General features: G+C 42.3%; 1 protein-coding gene across 4 annotated transcripts in view; it reads right to left on the bottom strand.

The window, feature by feature from the left end:
- The window catches only part of NMNAT1 (nicotinamide nucleotide adenylyltransferase 1), a 30,496-nt gene that overhangs the window by 6,515 nt on the left and 2,793 nt on the right, over window positions 1-21,188 (bottom strand). The gene's annotated exons all lie outside the window — the stretch shown is intronic.

The raw sequence follows: 21,188 nt of genomic DNA, 5'->3' as shown, positions 1-21,188 counted from the left end.
ACTTGCTTTGTTTGTTTGTTTTTTATTGGAGTTCAATTTGCCAACATACAGCATAACACCCAGTGCTCATCCTGTCAAGTGCCCCCGTCAGTGCCTGTCACCCAGTGTGACTTGCTTTGGACAAAGGAATGTGGCAGACATAAGTGTGCTAATGCTGAGCAAGTCCTCTGAAGCTTTGCACACTTCCACACTCTTCTGGGCTCCTGCCTCTGCCATGAAAATAAGCCAGGGCCAGCCTGGTGGAGGATGATGGAACATAGGCCAGAGAGCTGCTACTCCTGCTGACAGCCAGCCAATTTCATTAGCTATATGGTGGAGGCCATCCCACACCAGCCAAACCACATGCAACATGTTCAGACACACAGGCAAGCCCTGGTGAGATCAGCTGGGCCGGGCTTCCATCAACAAACTCACAAGCTGACCCTCAAATCCTGAGCAAAAGTAAATGCTTATTATTGGACGCTGCAAAGTTTTGTGATGCACTACTGTGGTCACAGTTAACCGATACAATGACATTATCAACTATCAAATAAATGGGACTCCCCAACAACCTGCCCTTCAAAACAGTAGTCGGCCTCTTTGTCAACATGATCACATTATCACTTTTGGCCCAGGAACAATTTACAAACTCTTTTTTGTTTATTCCACTTGATCCTTCCACAACCCTAATGAAGTAAAGACAATGAATTTAAAATTTTATTTTATTTTTAAGATTTTATTTATTTATTCATGAGAGACACAGAAAGAGAGAGGTAGAGACACAGGCAGAGGGAGAAGCAGGCCCCACGCAGGGAGCCCGACGTGGGACTTGGGACTCAGGACTTGATCCCGGGACCCTGGGGTCACGCCCCAGGCCGAAGGTAGCACTAAACTGCCGAGCCACCAGGGCTGCCCCCTAAAATTTTATTAAATGCATTTGTGTATACAGATTTAGAAATCACAGGGCAGCAAAAGACCCATAACAAAAACCAAGAGTCCTCAACCACATCCTGCTCACCAACTCCCCTATGCATCTCCTTTTTTTTTTTTTTTTTTTTTAATGCATCTCCTTTAAAAGCAACTACTTTGAACTTTTTCAACTATTTCTTCTGGTAACTCTACCATAATTCTACATTATGTACTTATAATGCTATTTTAAATTTATCCAATGTAAACAGTACCTATTTACTTTCTATAATTACCTATGAGAATTAGCTGTCACAAACCCTTACTATCTATTCTCAAACCTTTTTATCTCTACATAATTTCTAGTCTATGTTGAACATCGTCTTCTCCAGAACTATGAAGTTACTGCTTCTAGACTTCTGTGTTAACAGTGAGAGCTCCAAAGTCACTTCCATTCTGGGTCCTTTGAAGGTGACTTAACATTTTTCCTTCCTTGAAGCTTGTGAAATCTTCTCTTTGTCCCCATGTTCTGAAATTTTACAGTGATATCCTCTAGGGCGGTTCTATTTTCATCCATTGTGTCGGGCATTGCACAGGCCCTTTCAATCTCGAAATTCAAAGACTTCAGTTCTGGGAGAGGCCCTTGAATTACTTCACTGATGACTTTCCACCTTCCATTGTCTGTTCTCTTTGGAAATGCCTATTATTTGAAACTGAAACCCAGACTGGTCTAATTTTCTTTTCCCTTCTATTTTTTCCCTTCTTGCCTTCATGCTCTAATTTCTAGGTATCTTCAACTCCATCTTCCAATCCATAGGTCGAGCTTTTCATTTGTTATTATACTCTTTGATTTCTAAGAACTTTGTCCTCTAAATGTTCCTTTTTATGGTGTTCTGTTGTTTCACCAATGTATTCTCTTATCTTTCTACCAACATGAATGATAAATTTTAAATTTCTTTCAAAAAGAGCTGAAAGGAAGTTCTGAGTGAATCAGGCCTGTGCACAATGGGCTTAATTGTATGGTCACCTGGTAGTCAGTGTTGCAGGTCTCGCCCCTTGGACTGGTCAGATTCTACAGAAAAGTATCCTCCAATCTCTTTTCTGTTATAGCACAATAATAAGAACCCATGCTCTCTGGGGTTGGCTGAGTCAGTAGAGCATGTGACTAGATCTCAGGGTTGTGAGTCCAAGCCCCATGTTAGGTGTAGAGAATTTATGCTCTGAATTCAGACTGCCTGCATAGATATCACAGCTCTGGGGCACCTGGGTGCTCAGTTGGGTAAGCATCTGCCTTCCGCTTGGGTCGTGATTCCAGGGTCCTAGGATTGAGCCCACATCGGCCCCCTGCTCAGCGGGGAGCCTGCTTCTCCACCTCACTCTGCCAGCTGCTTGCCCTGCTTGTCCTCTCTGCCAACTGGATGAATAACATCAGAAAAAGAAAGAGAAGAAGAAAGGAAAGGAAAGGAATGGAATGGAATGGAATGGAATGGAATGAAGGAAAGAAAGGAAGGAAGGACAGGAAGGATGAAGGAGTGGAAGTAAGGCCAGGAATTCTAATTACGTACGAGTCCTCCACCCCCGCCACCGCTACCCACAGAACTCCATCCCCAACCCCGACAAACGCCTCCATCCCCCCCCTCCCGCCACCCTCCATCCCCCTCCCCGCGCCACGCCCCACTCCCCTCCCGCCCCTCCCTCCTCCCACCACCTCCCGCCCGCCACTCCCTCATCCCCCCCCCTCCTCCTACTCCTCCCTCCCCGCCCTCCGCTCCCCCCGCCCTCCCGCCGACAGCCACGCCTTCCCCCTCCTCCTCCCTCCCATCCCTCCCTCGCCTCCAGCCCTCCCTCCCTCCCTCCCTACTCCGCCCTCCTCCCTCCCTCCCTTCCCCTCCATCCATCCCTCCCTCAAGTCCCGCCCTTTCCCTCCTTTCTCTCCTCCCTCCCTCCCTCCCGACAATACAGAAGTAAAGAAAGAAGAAGAAGAAGAGGAAAAGGGATCCCTGGGTGGCGCAGCGGTTTGGCGCCTGCCTTTGGCCCAGGGCGTGATCCTGGAGACCCGGGATTGAATCCCATGTCGGGCTCCCGGTGCATGGAGCCTGCTTCTCCCTCTGCCTGTGTCTCTGGCTCTCTCTCTCTTTCTCTCTGTATGACTATCATAAATAAATAAAAAATTAAAAAAAAAAAAAAAAGAAAGAAGAGAAAGAAAGAAAGAAAGAGAAAAGAAAGAAAAGAAAAGAAAAGAAAAGAAAAAAGGAAAGAAAAGAAAAAAAGAAAAGAAAAGAAAGAAAAAAGAAAAGAGAAGTCACAGTTTTTAATACCTACTTGGGCTGGATGACCTTGGACAACCTGACCCTAACCTAAACTTCCTTTGTCTCAATCTTAAATAATAGTACCTACCTCACAACTGTGTGAACAATAAATGATACATGCACAGTAGATAAAACTGCCTTTGATAATAAATAAGCTGTGAATATAGCTACTATTATGTTGCATACCATGTTGCTACAGTTCAACTCTTTGTAACTTAAATACCATCAATTTCAAATGGTTCAACAAATATTTAATCCACTTTCTGGAGGCTTTTTTTCCTGGAACTTTCTCTAATCTGGGCCGAAAATCTGTAATCCTTTGTATAGCTGTCATCTGGAAACCTTTTCCTCTCTCTCCTGAGTCAGATACCCTATTTCTTAGGGCCACATCAGGGCTTTCTTGTTTTATGTCCCAATTTTTCTAGAATGTATCTATGAGTAGCCTCATAATAAAGAGTGCATGGGAAATGTCTTTCCCTTCCTTCAGAGATGATTAGCTTAGTTGAGAAAATGTACGATGAAATGATTTTCTTTTAAAATTAGGAAGGGGCACCTGGGTGAGTCAGTTGGTTAAGTGTCTGCCTTTGGCTCAGGTCATGATCCTGGGGTCCTGGGGTTGAGCCCCAGCTGGACTTCCTGCTCAGCAGGGAGCCTGCTTCTCCCTCTCCCTCTGTCCCTCCTCCTGTTCATTCTAATAAAATCTTTAAACAAAATTAAAAAATAAAATTAGGAATGCATTTTCTCATTGTTTTCTAGCATCCAACAGTGCAGCTAAAAGTCTAATGCCATTTTGATTCTTGTTCTCTTTTTTCCATGACTTTTTTCTTTTTGGCAGATTTGTGGGGTGTCCTCTTTATTTTTTTTTAAGATTTTATTTATTTATTCATAAGAGACACACACACACACACAGAGAAGCAGAGACATAGGAGAGGGAGAAGCAGGCTCTATGCAGGGAGCCTGATGAGGGACTCGATCCTGGATCCCAGGATCACGCCCTGAGCCAAAGGCAGACGCTTAACTGCTGAGCCATCCAGGCATCCCTGGGGTGTCCTCTTTATACCCAGTGCTCCAAAATGGCATAATGTTATATCTTAGTGCGGTTATTTTTCACTCATTGTGCTGGAAATCAGTTGAAGTGGTTCTCAATGTTCCACTTTGGCATATGGATTATTTTGAGTGGAAGGCATGTGAGACCCTGTGGGCTCAAGAGAAATTCTTGCCCCTCCCAACTACAAAGAAGAATCTACACTGGGGGGTCTTTCCCAGAATAAGGGTTATTATCAGAGATAAATTTTATCTGAGTGACCCAACTGAATGGCAGGGCAAACATCTTAACTACCAAACATCTGTGAAGTACATTCCTTTCCTCTGAAGACCCAGACCCCCACCCCCTTCTTAGTTCAGAATGACATAATATGCCTCACTCTGTCTTTGGAATTTCCATGTCTATGTGGATTCCCCAAATGTACTCTATTAAATTTTATTTTCTCCTCTTAACCTCTTTCATGTCAATCTGATTCTTAGTCCTGTTAGAAAGACCTCTTGAGAGGGCAGCAGCCCTGGTGGCGCAGCAGTTTAGCACTGCCGGCAGCCCAGGGTGTGATCCTGGGGACCCAGGATGGAGTCCAGCATTGGGCTCCCTGCATGGAGCCTGCTTCTCCCTCTGCCTGTGTCTCTGCCTCTCTCTCTCTCTCTGAATAAATAAATTAAAAAAAAAAAAAAAAAAGACCTCTGAGAGAACAGGAATTCTTGCTCTCTGACAATGAACCTTTCCATCCCCTCAAAGTCAAATCACTCAGTTCTGGGTTATTTTTTTATATATATGTATATAAACATTGCTTACTATTGCAAAATAGTTAGCTGTTATTGTAAAGTTTTTTTTAAAGATTTTATTTATTTATTCATGGCAGATACAGAAAGAGAGAGAGAGGCAGAGACATAGAGGAAGAAGCAGGCTTTATGCAAGGAGCCCAATGTGGGACTCAATCCCGGATCCCAGGATCACACCCTGAGCCAAAGGCAGACACTCAACCACTGAGCCACCCAAGCGACCCTGTTATTATAAAGTTTTAAAAAATACTCTTATACATCCAAATTATGTTTCAAAATAATTATTCTGAGAGCTTTTAAATATAATTTCAGTGATGCCAAATTGCTTCAAGTATTTTGGGAACTTTGGAGAATTACTTGTAGAGGTCAGAGTTGTTTTTTTTTTTTTTTTTTAATTTATTTATGATAGTCACCCACAGAGAGAGAGAGAGAGAGGCAGAGACACAGGCAGAGGGAGAAGCAGGCTCCATGCACCGGGAGCCCGACGCGGGACCCGATCCTGGGTCTCCAGGATCGCGCCCTGGGCCAAAGGCAGGCGCCAAACCGCTGCGCCACCCAGGGATCACCTTTAAATATTTTATTTAAATTCAATTTGTCAACATATAGTTGGGTCAGAGTATTTTTATAATTAATGTAGAAATAAAAAAAATTAATGTAGAAATACAGTAAACAGCAATAAACAAACAATTGCATGATACTTTTCTATGAATAAAATGCTTTCACACACAAGATCATTTACTCTTCACCACACAAACACACAGAAATTTGGCCAAAGTCATTGAGCCTGTTACAAAAAATAAGCTATTGTTAGATATTTCATTTTTCCAGTTAATCTTCTATCATTGGACATTTAGGTTTTTCTAATTTTTCAGTATTACAAGCATCTCAGAGAAAAAAAAATGGGTTGAGAATGAGCTGGAAATTAAGGCTATAAAACACCTCACTGGGGACACCTAGTTGGCTCAGCGGTTGAGCATCTGCCTTTGGCTCAGGGCGTGGTCCTGGAGTCCAGCGATAAGAGTCCCACGTCCGGCTCCCTGCATGGAGCCTGCTTCTCCCTCTGCCTATGTCTCTGCCTCTCTCTCTCTGTGTATCTCTCATGAATGGATAAATTTAAAAATCTTAAAACAAACAACTGTTTCTTTAAAAAATAAAAACACCTCTCTGTGAACTTCTAAAATTTGCCCATGCCCACAAGACCTGTATCTGGACAGCTCAATAGTGTTATAGCCCAATATAGCGTTCAGACCCAACTGTTAGGGTGACCAATTCACTTCTGCACAGATTCTGTGCTCTCATTGGACAAAGCTAGGGAGTGCCAGAACCAGGGCTAGCATCTCAGCTTCCTGACTCTTAGGCTCTCTCATTGAGAAGAAAAATGGGAGATAAACCAGAGCTCTACACACTGGAAATGAGCCCTCCTAGCTGAGGAGCTGAGGAATATGCACGTGAACCCCTTAGGCAACAAGAACCTTCGAAGCTTTCTGAGCAACAGAGTGACAATAGGGTCCTATAAAAACAAGTTTTAGGGCAGCCCCGGTGGCGCAGCAGTTTAGCGCCGCCTGCAGCCCGGGGTGTGATCCTGGAGACTCAGGATCGAGTCCCGCATCGGGCTTCCTGCATGGAGCCTGCTTCTCCCTCTGCCTGTGTCTCTGCCTCTCTATTCGCTCTCTCTGAATGAATAAATAAATCTTAAAAAAAAAAAAAAGTTTTAGAAAAATAAGAAGACATAGGTACTTGAAACCATTATACAGGGACACCTGGGTGGCTCAGTGGTTGACTGTCTTCAGCTCAGGGCATGATCCCATGGTCCTAGAGTCCCACAGAGAGCATGATCCCAGAGTCCCGCATATGGCTCCCTGTGGGAAGCCTGCTTCTCCCTCAGCCTATGTCTCTGCCTCTCTCTCCCTGTGTCTCTCATGAATAAATAAATAAAATCTTAAAACAGGGATCCCTGGGTGGCACAGCGGTTTGGCGCCTGCCTTTGGCCCAGGGCGCGATCCTGGAGACCTGGGATCGAATCCCACGTCGGGCTCCCGGTGCATGGAGCCTGCTTCTCCCTCTGCCTGTGTCTCTGCCTCTCTCTCTCTGTGTGACTATCATAAATAAATAAAAATTTATAAAAAAAAATAAAAAAATAAAATAAAATCTTAAAACAAAACAAAACTTTGAAAAAAAACCAAAAACCTTTATTCAGTTTACCAGCTTAACCAAATACTTGGTTCCATTTGCAACCTCCTCATCTGTCAAATAGGGACAATGACAACCAATTTCAGTTACTTTTTTTTTTAATTTTTTTTTATTTATTTATGATAGTCACAGAGAGAGAGAGAGAGAGAGGCAGAGACACAGGCAGAGGGAGAAGCAGGCTCCATGCACCGGGAGCCCGATGTGGGATTCGATCCCGGGTCTCCAGGATCGCGCCCTGGGCCAAAGGCAGGCGCCAAACCGCTGCGCCACCCAGGGATCCCAATTTCAGTTACTTTGAGGATGAATTCTGAGAACAGTACATGGCAAAGTGCTTAGCATATTGCCTAGCACAGTGTAAAAATAAATGGTAGATGGTAGTTGTTATTTATGGGGAAAGTGACAATACTGATGACGGTGATACTATGGGATTAATTGGAAGGGGCAAAACAAGACAGGAAGGCCAGTTACAAAGTCATGTGTGCCTGCCTCAATTTAAGTAGTCAGTGAGAATGGAAATAAACATTTTTTTTAAATGAGTTCATTTGTAGGAATGATTTAAATGTCCTTTCAATTATTAGCCTAAGGATGATACCAGGATTCACTTGAAGTTCATTCCCACTCCTCCCATCCCTAACCCCAATTCCCATACAAAGTGTCTATGGCATTATGGGGTGGTGGTGATTACAACATCCCCAATAGCACCCTAGGCCCACATGGAAATCTGGGTAACTAGAGCAGTTCCAGCCTCACCCACCTCAAGTTTCAGGCACCACTCCCCACAGGAGACTGAGCTGTGAGCAGCAAGAACAATAAAGCTGAGAACAGATGGTATGGGTCCCTGCTGTTCAGGGAAGGACTGACAAACAGCTTGGAGCCCCTCCCCAGCCTTGGGGATGCACTCAGGTTTCTAGGTCCTCCCCAGGAGAAAGGCTGGGGAAGGAACTAGGGGAAACTGATCTCTCAAATAAAGGAAGCTTTCGCTCTTGTCACAAATTCACAATCCATCTCAAATATCCAGCTCAGTTCTATTAATTCACAGTGAACACAGCCAACCTGAAATTGAACCTTCAAAGCCACAGAAGAATTAAGTTACAGGGAGCTTCCATCATAGCCCAGGGTGGCTTTAGAAGAACAAGGATCTGTCCCTCTCCAAGGAAAGGAACTTCTTCTGTATCACTGCAGGGTACCAGAGTACTTGCACTGGGAAGGGGGGCAAGCTGGTGACAAATGGATGTAGAAGTAGTCTGGAAGCTCTAACAGGGCTGCTTTGGATCCTCTGCCTTGCTCCAGGTGCTTAAGGACCACCGTCCCCATGATTCACTTCTGTCTGGTGCACATGGCGTATCATCTGCACTGCTGGCTGCCGAGATCACGCAGGCTCAGGCTGTGAGTGTCCCTCCCCAGCTCACTAGGACAAAAAGCCCATTTCTTCCTAAGATAGTCTTGACATTTAACTAAAATTTACTTTCAATTTTTAAAACATTTTCTTTAATTGAAGTATACTTGACATAATAATCACTTTCTTAAGTTTTAAAAACTAATATGTAAACATTAATGAAACATTTGGGAAACATTAAGCCAATTTTTAAAATGTTAACATTTAAAAAAATAGTTAATTGTCTTTTCTTGTCACATGAAGTGTTCAATGATTAAATCTATGTTGGTTGACTATTAAAATAACATGATTGACTTGACAACTGATCAGAATTTATACCTCTAAAAAGATGCTATTCCTTTCAAAATAGTCATGTTAGGCCTATAACTATATCCTAGTTATAACAATGTGCCATTGCCAGTCTGGGGGTATATTTTTAAATTGTTTTTTTTTTTTTTTTTAAGTACTTTCAATAGGGATAAATCTTTGTCTTTGGAGGACAGATTTGATTTCTATGAATACCCTAAGGTCATTCAGTGCTGAATCTGATTAATGAAATAATCAAAGTAAATAATACAGTTTATGGTAAAGAAAGAGAACTATTAGTTATTGCAGAAGATCTACTTATATGCATGGAAACTATGTACAGGTAATCTCAAAAAGAATTTCAAAAATGAGCAGAAACAGCAGACTTCATTTGATTCTGTAAATTGCGGTAGGTAGGTTTACTGTTTATTACACTCAATATGTTACACTCAGTATGAACCATCTGGCCAGAGACAGAGCTAGCACAGCACAGAGGCATGGTTAGGACTCTTGGACCTGGTTCAAAATTCTAGCTCTATCACTACTTGGTGTTTGTCCTTAGATAAGATACTTCATCTTTCTGAGTCTTGTTTGCCTCATTTATAAAATGGGGAACCACAGTCCCTACCTCACAGGATTTTGTGCATATTTTCTAAAGAGATTTTATTCATTTACTTGAGAGAGAGAGAGAGAGAGAGAGAGAGAGAGACCAAGCAGGGATAGGGGGAGTGGGAGAGAATCTCAAGCAGACTCCCCGATGAGCACAGAGCCCAACATCGGGCTCAACCAAACCCAACCAGAGGCAAATCCAAGAGTCAGATGCCCAACCAATTGAGCTACCTAGCATCCTGGATTTTGTGCATATTAAATGAGAAAGTGAATAAAAAATGTTTGACATATTTGTCTTTTTTTTTTTTTTTAAGATTTATTTATTTATGATAGACATAGAGAGAGAGAGAGAGAGAGGCAGAGACACAGGCAGAGAGAGAAGCAGGCTCCATGCCAGGAGCCCAACGTGGGACTCGATCCCGGGACTCCAGGATCGCGCCCTGGGCCAAAGGCAGGCGTGAAACCGCTGAGCCACCCAGGGATCCCCAACACATTTGTCTACTAATGATGGCTATTAACTTTTACTAGTGCCTGTGGGTTGTCTTACAATATTATCCTACAGTCATGATAAAGGAACCAAGGTTCTAAAGATTCCTTAACGACCAGTATCAATGGGCAACCCGGGTGGCTCAGCAGTTTAGCACCGCATTCAGTCCAGGGTGTGATCCTGGAGCTCCGGGATCGAGTCCCACGCCAGGCTCCCTGCATGGAGCCTGCTTTTCTCTGCCTGTGTCTTTGCCATTCTCTCTCTCCCTCTCTCTGTCTCTCATGAATAAATCAATAAAATCTTAAAAAAAAAGAAAAAAAGACCAGTATCAACAGTGCCTGCTACATAGTAGGAGCTCAATAAATGGTAGCTATTATCCTCAGTGAAGTATTATTAGACATAATTTTGCTCTAATAGGATGGATCTCAAGTCATCCTTGCTGTGTTTAAAACTTTATCCCCATGGTATAATGTAATGTTGTTAGAAAAAAGAACCTAAATTTGGTTTCTTGAAGCCATTTCATCACTAACGAAGTAATAAATGTAACTCACTGTGTCCCATGCAGCCAAGTGACAGTGTTCTTGTTTGGGACCATCGCTCTGGTCCTCCAGTTGTATGTTCTGCTAAGGTAAGTTCTTTCACCAGCCAACCTCTCACCTGGCAGCTCAGCATGCCTATCTTACCTCTGGAGACAGGTGGGGTGTGCTCTGCAATTCCTGTTAGGTGTTTAACTGCAGCCTGTTCCATTGTTCTTACCCCTATTATCAATGGTGGTCACCTGCTCCACCTCTTTGAAAAGTCAAAAATCTCAACACAAAAAGAATAGTTGGAATTTGGGCAGACCGAGTTTAACTTAGTCAACACTTATTTCTTGTAGTACTAGAAGCCATTGAATGCAAGACAATAAAGGCACCAAGGTTATAATTTATGGATTTTCTAGAGACCAGTCCTGACAGCCTAGCATGAGTTATGAGTTAACTGTCTCCAGGGCTGAGGGTGACACAGGCATATGTGACCAGATTATGACGTGACATATTATTTCAGATTCTATGGAGGACATTAGCCTTGGCAGAAAAAGTCAGCTAATAAATGAACAAATGAAGCACATGCCATTTGATACAATCAAAATTTTAAAATTGCAGCTCTAAAAATGTGGAAATTCCAAAACAATCTGAAAATCCACTTAAGTGACAAGAAAGAAAGGGAAACTGTGACACTCACTGTAATTAGCCTAATTTAAACTTGCCAATGTCTGTCATAGGAGTTTTGTGTGCAGTAAGGCCTGCTTCCTTACTCCAGAAGGCCAGAATTTCCACAATGTATTTTCTCACCAAAATAACCAGTTAACATGAATTAGAAAAATGGTAAACATTATTCATCCACCAACTGTAAATATTAACAACTCTTCATGTTACTTGCGGGCTGTTTTCACACTATTAATTTGCAATCATGTAAAGGAACCAAGGTTCGTGAGTTGCCTGGAGCCAAATGAACCTTGGGCCAGAATTAGGATTAGAATTCAAGGGTTAGTGCCTTCTGTATTTTGCTTATAGAGTAAATTTCTTCCAGTAATAGATAAATTACTTAGATGACCCAGTGTGTTGATTTTAGGCCCAGATCTTCCCGATATTGCAGGCAACCTCTCCTTACCAACCTGGTTGGTAATATCATCTTTACTTTCTTCACAATTGGTAAGTGTGCATTTATTATTAAGTACTTATTAAGTGCCTATTATTTGCCAGACACTGCCAAAACAAAAATGTATAAGATAGGACCTCCTGTCCCTTTGGGAGCTCAGATTGAAACTTAGGAAAAAATTCACATTTAAAATTCAGGTGAAGGGACACCTGGGTGGCTCAGTGGTTGAGCATCTGCTTTTGGCTCAGGTTGTGATTCTGGGGTCCTGGGAACGAGTCCCGCAGGGAGCCTGTTTCTCCCCCTGCTGTGTCTCTGCCTCTGTCTCTCATGAATAAATAAATAAAACCTTTAAAAAAATAAAATAATAGGGATCCCTGGGTGGCTCAGTGGTTGAGCGTCGGCCTTCGGCTCAGGGCATGATCCTGGGTCCTGGGATCAAGTGCCACATCAGGGTCGCTGCTTGGAGCTTTGCTTCTCCCTCTGCCTGTGTCTCTGCCCTTCTCTCTCTCTCCCTCTGCCTGTGTCTCTCATGAAGAAATAAAATCTTAAAACAAAATAAATAAATAAATAAAATAAAATAATAAAATAAAGTGAAATTCAGGTGAAGGAAAATTTTTTAAGTTCCTTAGTAACAGTTTTGGTTGTTCTAAAAAAATTTTTTTTAAGATTTATTTATTTATTTATTTATTCATGAGAGATACAGACAAAGAGGCAGAGACACAGGCAGAGAGAGAGAGAAGCAGGCTCCATGCAGGGAGACTGATGGGGGACTTGATCCTAGGTCTCCAGGATCATGCCCTGGGCCAAAGGCAGGCACCAAACCTCTGAGCCACCGAGGCATCCCTGGTTGTTCTAAAATTTGAGTATGAAACTAAACTAAGTTAAATACAACTACGCTGTGTTGGTATTATAAAATTCTTTAGTTATAAAAAAATATCAGATTTATTCATTTAATAAATGATTACTGGACAGAATACTGTTTTGAAAACCAGGCACAATCTGAAATGCATAAAGTGACAGAGAAGTGTTGGACTCTAAAATGTGAAGTTTTAGGAATATCTTAATTAAATAATCTATATTTTGATTACATTTTCTATGTGTGTACTTCTAAGAGTAATGCCTGATTTAAATAAAAACTATGTCCAAGATTTTTTTTAAGGATTTAGTTTATTTATTTTATTTTTTATTTTTATTTTTTTAATTATTATTATTATTATTTTTAAAAGATTTTCTTTATTTATTCATGAGAGACACACAGAGAGGCAGAGGCACAGGCAGAGGGAGAAGCAGGCTCCATGCAGGGAGCCTGACATGGGACTCGATCCTGGGTCTCCAGGATCACACCCTGGGCCGAAGGCAGGCGCCAAACCGCTGAGCAACCCGGGCTGCCCTATTTTTTTTTTTTTTAAGGATTTATTTTAGAGAGAGAATGTGTACACATGCACGCAGGGGTGGAAGTGGAAGGGTAGAGTGAGAGGGAGAGAAGCAGACTCACCAATGAGTGTGGACCCCCACACAAGGCTCTATCTCAGGACCCTGAGAAAATGATTTGAGCTGAAATCAAGAATCGGACACTTAACCAACTGAGCCACTCAGGCACCCCTAAAATTTTTTAAGGTTTTATTTTTTTAAGTAATCTCTACACCCAACATGGGGCTCAAACACACAACCACAAGATCAAGAGTCACATGTTCACCAACTGAGCCAGCCAGGTGCCTCTAAATTTTTTTAATGAAAAAATAGCCATTGAGGGGCACCTGGGTGGCTCAGTTACACGTCTGACTCTTGATCTCAGCTCAGGTCTTGATGTCAGGGTTGTGAGTTCAAGCCGTGCACTGGGTTCAGTACTGGGCTCCACATTGGGCATGGAGCCTACTTAAAAAAAAAAAAAAAAAGGTACTGAATGCCTCAGGCACTGTTCTAGAATCTCCTGCTGAATCCCAGTTGAACAAGAGGCAACATATGTGATGGTAGAAAGTACTAGCTTTGGAAAGAGGAAGGCCAATTGAAACATTCACTCCACAACAACAGGAGTTACCTAATTTCTCTGAGCTTCCTGATCCTCATTTATAAAAGGGAAATAAAAGGTTGCCCGCTGGGTGCTCAGTTGGTCAAGCATCCAACTCTTGGTTTCAGCTCAGATCATGATCTCAGGGGTCGTGGGATTGAGCCCTCTTAGCAGGGAGTTTGCTTGGGATTCTCTCTTGCTCTTCCTCTGTCCCTCCCCCTCTACATATGCATGCATACACTCTCTCTCTAAAATAAATAAATCTTAAAAATATAAAACATAAAGTGGAGAGAAAAATACCTGTTCAGTTTTGCTAAAGTTCAAATGAGAAATCATGAAAAAAGCAATCAGAGTACTCATCATTCAATGCCAATAATGAGAACACAACCCCATATCAAAGGAAAAACCTTAGCCTGGCTAGGTTTTGAGCATGTGTCCCACGGAAGTGAAGCAAGGGAACATCCCCTATCGAGGTTTGCATTCAAGAATTTCTTTCTGAGATAATTACATCCAGTAAATGGATGCTGTTCTGCTGTCTTTCTAGGTTTTTCTGTGCTGCTTACGCAGATGGAACCAGTCCCGCAGGCACTCAAGAGGATATTTGCTGTATTTGGTGTGGGATCCTTTGGTGAAGGAGTCTGTACCACGGTGTTAACAGTTTTGGCAACTGACTGTGTGTGTTGTTAAATAATGAAATTTCTCAACGGCTCATCTTACTCTGAAACTGTGTCTGTATATAATACATCATCAATCTTCAATATTTATTTTCTCCTCACACTAAAAATAGAGATATGTAGAGACAAAATTCCTTTTTTTTTTTTTTATAAATTTTTATTTATTTATGATGGTCACACAGAGAGAGAGAGAAAGAGAGGCAGAGACACAGGCAGAGGGAGAAGCAGGCTCCATGCACCGGGAGCCCGACGCAAAATTCCTAATTAGACAAACGTCACAGTTAAAATATTTCACCAGGGGCAGCCTGGGTGGCCCAGCGGTTTAGAGTCTGCCTTCAGCCCAGGTGTGATCCTGGAGCCCCGGGATCGAGTCCCGCATCGGGCTCCCTGCATGGAGCCTGCTTCTCCCTCTGCCCCTCTCTGTGTCTCTCATGAATAAATAAAAATTAAAAAATAAAAATAAAAAATAAAATAAAAATAAAATAATAAAATAAAATATTTCACCAGAGGAAGTTTAAAAATTCCATGAGAAATTTTTCTTTTTGTGGGGTGAATTCCACTTTACTAGACTTTAAAAAAAAGTAAGCTATCAATCAACAGTGGAAGTGCTGGATTGCATTTGGTGCAGTAAGCCTTCCATGTCTTGCTAAGCTGGTGCCATTGTTAAATTCTTTTGGCGGGCAGCCGGGGTGGCTCAGCGGTTTAGTGCCGCCTTCAGCCCAGGGCATGATCCTGGAGACCCAGGATCAAGTCCCACGTCAGGCTCCCTGCATGGAGCCTGCTTCTCCTTCTGTCTGTGTCTCTGCCTCTCTCTGTCTCTCATGAATAAATAAATAAAATCTTTAAAAAAATAAATAAATCCTTTTGGCAAAAATATTATAAATATAGGTTCCAATTAAAAGACAAGTATTTCTCACAGTGCTTTTTTCCTCCCAAATATAGGAAAAAACAACCCCTGAACTTTACTACTTGTCTGTGCTGCTGTCGGTGAGCAGCTTGGTTTCTACAGGTAAGCACAGCTTCCCAAATAATCCATCCTGGTCAAAAGCTTACCAGTCCTTCTGGGAAGTAACTGCTCAACTAGGGTTGTCACATTGCAAAGAGAAGCCCTGGTTCCTCTCAAAGCAGGAGCTCCAAGAAGCGAGACACCTGAGTGGCTCAGCAGTTAAGCATCTGCCTTCAGCTCAGGTCATGATCCCAGGGTCCTGGGATCGAGTCCCACATCAGGCTCGGGGAGCAGGAGCCTGGTTCTCTCCCTCTGCCTGTGTTTCTGCCTCTCTCTGTGTCTCTCATGAATAAGTAAAATCCTTAAAAAAAAAAAAAGAGCTCTAAGAAACAAAGGCACATAAAAAAAAGACAAAATACAGAGGGTTAGAACGGGAAATAAAAAGCCATCATCCTTTTCACGTGATCTCCAAACCATTTAATTAGATCTCATTCTTCATCCTGCAGTGCTTTTCTCAGGCCTGGGGCTGATCTGGCTGGGCAGTGTGGCCTGTGCACAACCTGACACTAAACCAATGGTCTGACACTGGCAGGTGAGCCCTCCGGTCTCCTGCCTCACACAGATGTCTTCAGCAGGTTAGCCTGTCCCGGCAGCACTGCCACCTGACTGCTGTCAGCAAGTAGGAGATCATCTCTTACCCTGCTACTCCTGAGTGAAATGGTCAGCTGACATCAGAGCTACAATTACAAGAAGCACATCAAAACCAGTCATCTGAAAGAAAGTTGTCTTTTAAGTATCAATTAGTACTGACAATGCGTAAAACGGAACAGTTCAATCTAAACACCAGACTGACATCATAACCAAATTCACCCCAAATAAAGATATTCTATTAAATACTTTGAAGATCATGACGCTTTCTGAACGTTTTTTGTTTCATGAAAGTATTATTATCAGGTGGGTGGCTGCTATAGAAATAAGCACTGAAAAGGAAGAAGGGAAATATAAATCTTAGTAATGAACAAAGGTTTAGGTTTAGTTTCAAAAGAATACAGTGATTTAATTTTTTTTTTTTTTTTTTTTTATTTATTTATGATAGTCACAGAGAGAGAGAGAGAGGCAGAGACACAGGCAGAGGGAGAAGCAGGCTCCATGCACCGGGAGCCCGATGTGGGATTTGATCCCGGGTCTCCAGGATCGCGCCCTGGGCCAAAGGCAGGCGCTAAACCGCTGCGCCACCCAGGGATCCCGAATACAGTGATTTAGATGGTGTATCTGAACAATTTATTGTTCTTTAAAAATATACTGGGAAATTTTAGAGTAAAAATAATCACAATCTCTGCCATATGGGTGACAACAATCTTCTGCATCATGACGTCAAGGCTCTCTAAAGAAAATAACCAAGTGACCCACGTGACGTTCATTTTCTTGCTTTTTCTGTGTGTATTCACAGATTCTGAATCATTTTAAGTAGGAACCATTTAATAATAGATGTTCTCAATGTTTTTAAGAAGTGGAGACAACTCTGTTTTTTGAGAAAAAGAACTATCTATTGGCAGGAGGATCAAATTCAATACAAACATCTCCCAACACATCTATGACAAGTGGGAAAGACTGTTCTCCACCTGCCTTTTTTTTTTTAAGGTTTTATTTATTTACTCATGAGAGACACAGAGAGAAAGAAAGGCAGAGACACAGGCAGAGAGAGAAGCAGGCTCCATACAGGGAGCCCGATGTGGGACTCGATCCCAGGACTCCAGGATCACAGGATCATGCCCTGGGCCAGGCGCTAAACCTAAACTGCTGAGCCACCCAGGAGGAGAGGTAGAATTCTAAATAGGGTGTTCAGGAAAGGCCTCGACTAGGGACATATGAGCAAAGAATTTAAAAAGAAAAGGGAGTGAGCCATGCAGATTTCTGAAAGAAAAAGGTAACCGTGCAAAAGCCCTCAGGCAGAATCCATGCTCCAGGAGCAGAAAACCAGAATGGCTGAGTCAGAGTTAACAGGGGAAAAGAGTAGCAGATATAGTCAAAGAGGTGAAAGGAAACCACATCAGGTTTTATTTTTTTTATTTTTTATTTTTTTATTTATGATAGTCACAGAGAGAAAGAGAGAGAGAGAGGCAGAGACACAGGCAGAGGGAGAAGCAGGCTCCATGCACCGGGAGCCTGACGTGGGATTCGATCCCGGGTCTCCAGGATCGCGCCCTGGGCCAAAGGCAAGCGCCAAACCGCTGCGCTACCCAGGGATCCCAGGTTTTTTTTTTTTTATAAAGATTTTTATTTATTTATTCATGAGAGACAGAGAGAGGCAAGAGACACAGGCAGACGGAGGAGAAGCAGGCTCCATGCAAGGAGCCTGACATGGGACTCGATCCCAGAACTCCGGGATCATGCCCTGAACCAAAGGCAGACGTTCAACCACTGAGCTACTCAGGCGTCCCCACTGCGGGTTTTGAGCAAAAGAGTGACATGATCTAACATACTTTTAAAGGATCTTTTTGGTTGTTGATGTTGAGAGCAGAATGTAGAGAGAAATAAAGGTGGAACCAAGGAGACCTGACAGGAAGCTACTCCAGTTAGGCAGGTGAGAGTTGATGCTGACTCCGACCAGGGTGTCAGCAGCAGAAGTGGTGACAAGACACTAGAATCTCAAAATACTATAAACATAGAGCCAATGTGATTGATGATGAATGGAATATGGGCTGTGAGACAAAGAGGAGTCAAGGATGACTCCAAAAACGTCTGGCCTAAGCAACTGAAAGAAGAGAATCACCTTTAATTGAAAACAGAAAGATGGGACACCTTGGTGGCTCAGCAGTTTAGAGCCTGCCTTCAGCCCACGGTGTGATCCCAGAGTTCCAGGATTGAGTCCCACATTGGGCTCCCTGCATGGGAGCCTGTGTCTGTGTCTCTGCCCCTCTCTCTGTCTGTCATGAATAAATAAATAAAATCTTTAAAAAAAAAGGCGGGGGGAGAGAACAGAAAGATGGCCAGGGAGCAGGTTTAGGGGAGAAGATCGGTAGTTCAATTTATACAGAAGTTACATTTGGGATGCCTATTAGATATTAAGTAGGCAAATGGAGAACAGTGTCAAGTTCAGGGAAGAAATATAGACTAGAGAGATTTGGGGTCATCTATATATAAATGGTATTTAAAGTCGAGACTGGATGACATTACCAAGATAGTGAGTGAAGACAGAATGGACCACAAGTATGGGAATCACCTGGGAGCTGGTTAGAAATGCAGAATCACAGGCCCTACCTGAGGCCTGCTGAATCAAAATGTGTCTTAACAAGATCCCCAGGTGACCTGTATGATTTTTGAAAGTTTACAAAGCACTGCTTTGGAGCACTCCATTGGTTCAGATGAGAGACCATAAGGGGTAATAACAGGAGGGATGATGTCAAATGTTCACAAGTGGATCAGTTGCCTAATGGAGGAGAAAAGCAAATGCAGGGGAAAGATCTCTGACTCAAGGGACTGGGCAGATGGTGTGCCACCAGTCAACAAAGAATATTAGGGGGAGTGTAGCGGGAAGGCACACAGATGCTACAGTTTTATAGGTACTGAATTGGAGGCACACACCAGACATCCAAGTAGAGATCTCACAGGCAGGCAGATGTAGAGACTAGAACCCATAGATATTAAACACTATATTCCATAAGATATGATTAATAGAAGGTTGTTTACTAAATTATTTTTTGAAGAATTAGAATATTAGTAAGTTGAAGAAGTCACAGAAGCTTTGAGAAAGTAAATAATTGATAGAGGAAAGTCCTTAAGAAGACAAGAGAAAGGATCTTAGGTATAAAGTAAGAAGATAGCTTAAAAATAATGGGAAACGGGGTAGAACATGCAATTCTTGATCTCAAGGTCATGAAATCAAGCCCACACTAGGTGTAGAGCTTACTTAAAAAAAAACAAAAAAACAAAAACAGGGGCACCTGAGTGGCTCAGTGGTTGAGCGTCTGCCTTTGGCTCAGGTTATGACCCTGGGGTCCTAGAATGGAGTCCCCACAGGGAGCCTACTTCTCCCTCTGCCTATATCTCTGCCTCTCTGTGTCTCTCATGAATAGATAAATAAAATCTTTAAAAAAAAACAAAACAAAACAGAGGAACATTAAAAATAATAATGGGAAGAGATGAAAATATCTATCTATACAAAGAATTACATGGTTTGGCTTTATACATAATAGCCAAAAACTAGAAACAAGTCAAATGTTAATCAACAGATGAATGAATAAAAGAATGAATGAATAAGCAAAGTTGGTATAGCCATATAACAGAACACTACGAGGCAATAAAAAAGGAACTACTGGGGATCCCTGGGTGGCTCAGTGGTTTAGGGCCGCCTTCAGCCTGGGGTGTGATCCTGGAGTCCCAGGATTGAGTCCCACATCGGGCTCCCTGCACGGAGCCTGCTTCTCCCTCTGCCTATGTCTCTGCCTCTCTCTCTCTGTGTCTCTTATGAATAAATAAAATCTTAAAAAAAAAAAAAAAAAAAGGAACTACTAATACACACAACATGGATGAATCTCATTATTTTGAATGAAAAGAGCCAGATAAAAAAAGGCACACATTGTATGATTCAAGCTATATGAAATTCTAGAATAGATTATTTAATTTATAATGATAGAAGGTAGATCAGTGGTTGCCTAGGGTTGGGAAATTGACAGAAGAGGAGCAGAAAGCTGTAGGGTTCTTGCTTATGATATCCTCATTTTATCTTGTGTGTCCCTCACTAAATGGCAATACTTCCACTCTTTCTCTTTGGATGGACCTGTTCCTTATAAATATATATCCAATTATGCTCATTTAACTGAAGTGATAATGACTAACATTCACTTTCTTCCTGTGTGCTCAGCAATAGGTTAAGCACTCATGTAATCCTTACAACACTCCAATGAAGTAGGTACTACTAGTATCTCCTTTTTTTAAGTTTATTTATTTTTAAATAATCTCTAGGGCAGCCCTGGTGGCTGAGTGGTTTAGCGCCTGCCTTCCACCCAGGGTGTGATCCTGGAGACCCAGGAGCAGCATTGAGCCTGCTCCTCCCTCTGCCTGTGTCTCTGCCTCTCTCTCTCTCTCTCTCTATCATGAATAAATAAATAAATAAAATCTTTAAAAATAAAATAAAATAAAATAAATAATCTCTATACACAACATGGGGCTCGAACTCAAAACCGTAAGATCAAGAGTTGCATGTCTTCCTCACTGAGCCAGCCAGGTGCTCCTACCATCCTTTTTAAACAAACATGAGAAAACAAAAGCTAAAAGAGGCTGCTTAACTTGCTCAAGATCTCACAGTTTGTGTAACAACCTTCACTCTAAAAATTCATGCTTTAACCATGACATAAGACTTACAATGGTACAAACTATCTACTGGTAGACATTTGAAAGAGATCCACATGTTTGGAGAGCCTTTGGCTCCTTTGGCTTCTTTTTTTTTTTTTTTTTTTTTTTTTTTTTAAGATTTTATTTACTTACTTGAGAGAGAGCAGGAGCACAAGAGTGAGAGGGGTAGAGGAGGAGAGAGAGAAACAGACTCTCCGCTGAGCAGGGAGCCTAATGCAGGGCTCAATCCCAGGAACTTGGGTTCATGACCTGGGCCAAAAGCAGATGCTTAACAGACTGAGCCACCCAAGAGCCCCTTTCTTTTTTTCTTTCTTTCTTTCTTTTTTTTTTTTTTTTGGATTTATTTTATTTACTTATTTCAGAGACAGAGAGGGCAGAAGGGAGGGAGGGAGAGTGCACATGCATGTGTGGGTTGGGGCAGAGGGAGAGGATCTCGAATTGATTCCAAGTTAAGTGTGGAGCCCAACACAGGGTCCATCTCACAACCCTGAGATCATGACCTGAGCCGAAATCAAGAGTCGGCCTCTCAACTGACTGAGCCACCTCCGTGCCTCAGGCTAATGTCCTTCCAGTTAA

This window comes from Canis lupus, chromosome 5 (genome assembly GCF_011100685.1).
Source record: "Canis lupus familiaris isolate Mischka breed German Shepherd chromosome 5, alternate assembly UU_Cfam_GSD_1.0, whole genome shotgun sequence".
Taxonomy (NCBI): domain Eukaryota; kingdom Metazoa; phylum Chordata; class Mammalia; order Carnivora; family Canidae; genus Canis; species Canis lupus.
Note: the sequence above shows the minus strand (reverse complement) of the source record. Positions and strands in the feature narration are given on the sequence as shown.